The following is a 5,000-nucleotide window of genomic DNA, read 5'->3' on the forward strand; positions in this document are numbered from 1 at the left end:
AATTAGACAGCAGTTCTAAGCTGCTTTTCTCCGTGTGCGCAAAGAGCCTTCCTGCCATAAACTACACGGTTCAAAATTTGCATTAAAATACGGCAACTTTAATTCCAGGATTTTTACCGGTTTAAAAACGGATATATTGACGTAAAGGAGTGATATTACGGTCACCAACCCGTAAAATATAATAACGAAGTATGGTGAAAGTACTGTCGCCCGTATTTTACTGAAATACGGCTGAGAACAGTATATTTTTACGGAAAATTTCCGATTAAAATTGCGAGTGTTTATTTAAGTGTAGGTAATAAACAATTTGGATTTTAATAAAATATATATCTAAAAGCACTTGTCATTAAATTCCCAACTGCTTACTTTCTATAGAAGATTTTCAATTTTAAAGGTCAAATAATACTATCTATAAGTAAACAAATGTAATGACGCCATCTTTTACACATGCACAAGGTATCTAGTCACTTTGCTCTTGAAATCAACATAGAATTTAACCCTCTCAAAAAGTACCAATTCCCACATATTCGATATTTTTGCTTAGGAAAATTTTGGAAGGTAAAAAAAAAAAAAAAAAAAAAAGACGTACTCCCTAAATCGCACAGAAAGAAAACATTAAATCGTTGTTGTTTTGAAGCAAGAGCTCATTCACAAAACCCGTATGGCAGTGGTTCTCAAACCCAGTTCAATTTCCCTAACTGGGTTACTATCAGTATCTTGGGTAAGGTAATAAGTTTATGTTGACCGGCTTAGTCAAAAGACAAAATACATCCTCTCAAATTCGTTCTCCACACTAAGCCTAAGAGAGCAATACGAATAATGGTTCATTATATTTTAAAATAGTAGAATGTATATTGTATGATAGACTTTGCAGTGTAAAAGTGAATAATATTTTACGAAGTGAATAATATTTTACGAAGTGAATAATATTTTACGAAGTGAATAATATTTTACGAAGTGAATAATATTTTACGAAAGGGCAATTCCAACACAATTGGCAATTATCCATTATATCCACTGTCACATATTTTTGAAGTGATCTTAAAGTGAATAAAGTAGTCACCTTTCAGGATTCATTAGAATGCCAGACAAATCTAATGAAGACTGCTAAGGAATAATGAGATAGATTAAATCTTTAGCACAAACTGATTTCATCCTCGATATGCAAAGCAAGTCGATGGAGAAAAAAAAAGAAGTTTTTTAAACCAAACTGACAACTTAGCGAGTAAATTATCATTATTATGAGACCGACCATAATAAAGTAAGAAGCCTTCGTTTCCACGTGTGTTTGTCTTTTTGCCAAAGAGATAAGCATTATTAACCAATGACTTGAACATACAACTTAGTCAAAACAATTCGTAAAGATAGGGTGAGTTAATTATGATTTCTAAGATAACATCCCACGCACCTGAGAGAGAGAGAGAGAGAGAGAGAGAGAGAGAGAGAGAGAGAGAGAGAGAGAGAGAGAGAGAGAGACTCTAACGTTTAAAAATGGTTAAAAATTTTATTGCAATGAAAACTGAGATATTAAATTAAATCATGCTGTGGAATACATGCAAGTTAACAAAATAATAAACAAATGAATGAGATGTCAACATCAATTGGCGTATAAGTACAGGCGAAGGACATCAACATGGCGACAGAATCAAGCTTCAAGAGCTCATCACCAAAGATGCTTATCCAAGCCAACAAAACACACACACATACATGACCAGGTGTATTAACTTGCAAAAACACTTGTGCACAGGTGTATAACTCAACAGGAAGTGCCCCCAGGGTAAATTGCGTCCTTCCTAATTTGCCATTATATCCTATTGTACATCTGTTGATTTAATGAGTATGCTAATCACCTGACAGTGGATCAACAGTGGAGGGTTAAATCCAGGGAGAAGAAGAGCAAAGAGATGACAAACTTTTTCTCTAAAGAAACACGTTGTGCATATATACATACACAAACTTACAATATATATATATATATATATATATATATATATATATATATATATATATATATATATAGTATATATATACATATATAAATACACACATATATATACATATACATACATATATATATATATATATATATACACACACATACATAATGTAAATATCAACCACAATGACATTTAACATCGAATTCTACCTTTGGGAATGTATATTCACCAGAAATTAATTTGATACTAACTTCTGGTTGGGCAAAGATTCGAACCTATGCCTCCTAGCCGAAACCATTCTAGCAGGAACTCAACATATTGAGTTATTGAAACTTTGCCCAGCCAAAAGCTGTTGTTATAAATGAATTTCCGGTGGACCAAAATTTTCAAATGTAGAATTCGATATTAAATATCGTTGTGGTTGATATCTGTATTGATTAAAATCACGACTGTTAGTGACATTCATATATATATATATATATATATATATATATATATATATATATATATATATATATATATATATATATATATACATACATATATATATATATATATATATATATATATATATATATATAGTATATATATATATATATATATACTATATATATTATATATATACATATATATAATGTATGTATGTGTATGTATGTGTGTTATCTATAGCACTAAAGGGTAACGCTTGATTTTATATTGACCAAAGAGATATGATCGAAATGATCAAATCGTAAAAAACTACTTTTTTCCCTACATAACCATAGAAATTAGTTTTCTTCTACCTTCAAATCCAAGAACAGCCTACCAGCCAAAGTATTTTGTAGCAGTAATTGTGGTGTTTCGAAGTAGTCATTTCCAGAGACAAATAATTCAAGGTGAGCATGCTTAAAGGGTTAATTGACAACCGTTTAGACTTAATTCCAGGGTTTCCTTTTCTTTCCCCAGATATTTGGTTCCAAGAACAAGGTAACATGGTCGGAAGCTTTTGGGATGGTTGTATTGGAAGCTATTTTTCTTTCTCTTTTTTTGGGGGGGGGATCCATATTTGAAAAGTTTTATACAATTTTATACATCTTAAAATATCGAACTGCAAGTGAAATATATGTTGAAAACAATGACTTGCGTAAACTAAGGTATCCAAATTGCTACTTTACAAAATTTTTTAAATCAAATTTTGATGGCGTTCATGATCTGTGTATATTTGACCTATTATTCTGAGATTAGACTGACGAAATATTAGTACAAAATTTAGTTAAAATTTAACGTAAGCCTTTCCAAGATTCTCGTTTTGCTTTTGAACTAAAATGTTCCTACAAAAATTCTTTGTAAAAAAAAAAAAAAAAAAAAAAAAAAAAAAAAAAAAAAAGGATATTTTGACATTTGTTGTGCATATATTCTCAAGTATACATTTCTACGTATTTAAAACATTTACAAATCAACTTTTTCTTTCTCAGGCTCGAATACTGGCGTATACGGTTGATCTCAATTTCATATATGTTACACAATGTACACAGAGTGAATGCATTTGAATAAAAGAATATAACGGCAGTATTATACGTACTTAAAATCAATATCTACCCATCTACACCATGATAGCCGATTGGCAAGTTTGCGACACTTGGCTGTCAAAATGATAGTTTTGTCACCAAACCATGACTTTCAATATTTGGAAGTATTAAAGTCACGTGCATAGTAACAGCCTATATATCTATCTATCTATCTATCTATCTATCTATCTATCTATATATATATATATATATATACATATATAAACTTATACTGTATAATACCAGTTTATATGTACATTACAGTAGTTATTATAAGTTAAGCTGCAAACCTAGTTCGAAAAGCAGAATGCTACATACTCTAGAGCCCAAATAGGGGAAGTAGACCAGTACTTACAAAGAAATTAAAAAAACTATAATATGGAAATAACAATATTATAACATTAACATTCCTATATACAGAGAACAGTACTTGTGGTTTTGAAAAAAAAAATATCATCATCTTTTAACGAGCCACCACTAGGCACCTTAGCCCTTCTACTATGCCTGCCAGAAAACTAAATTAAGAACGAAAACTTTGCATCCAGAAAATGGGGGGCCATGATACAGAAGGTTTGCCACTATGCCAGACTAAGTAATCATTGGATTGATTTCTACGAGTCCTTCTGCTTATATAGATGCTTACTATTGCTAACAAAGACCTAATTACCATAGGTAAGTTTCTTCTATCATCAACACTTGGGTCAAAAGCCACTGAGAATTCATGGTAGCAACATATATAGTTATTAAAGAAAGCATTATCTTTAGAGAAAATACATCACGATGTACTTCATACAGATTTCCTGGGTAATTATTCTCTATAAACTAAAATACACAGTTTAAACCACATAAAAACTATCAGCAAAATATACAGATTCATCGGCAAGAAAATACTCAAAGATTCTGTGCGTAATATTTATATGAATATATGCGGCAACTTACGTGTGTACCTTGTTCTACTTATTCATTGCGTCACCGTAACACCAATTTCGCATAGTATTTTAACAAATACTTTTAGGCGTGTCGTTAAACGTTAATTGCTCTGTGTGCTCTTTTATTAGAATTAAAAAGAGATTAAAAGTTTCTGGAACATGCACATGCATACGAGGATACATAATCCATGAAACTTTTTACGAGATACTACCTAATGTACCTGATGACAATAGTGATAAATTTCAAGTAACAGTTTGGAGCAACACTTGTATTCTGGAAAGTCCTTCGAGCCACAGATATTTTAAGCCGAAGGTGATTATAGTAAGTCAACCTTGGGGCTTCTGATGGGGTCACATCAGGACTCTTAGATATAAGTGGGTCCTCATAGTTTTTCCATTGGTGGGACCCTTTCAAGGCTTAGGAATAATTGAGTTACGACCCCCTCCCGCCTTTGGACGTCTAATGGTTTTCTATCACGAAGGTTTTTCTCAGAAGACTTTCTCTTTAGGAATTCTAATGTAGTGTAGCAGACTTCTCACAACTCATAAAGATTATTTCAAGAGATTATGGGTAAACTAAGATTTAA

Source organism: Palaemon carinicauda, chromosome 6, assembly GCF_036898095.1.
Source record: "Palaemon carinicauda isolate YSFRI2023 chromosome 6, ASM3689809v2, whole genome shotgun sequence".
Classification (NCBI taxonomy): Eukaryota; Metazoa; Arthropoda; class Malacostraca; order Decapoda; family Palaemonidae; genus Palaemon; species Palaemon carinicauda.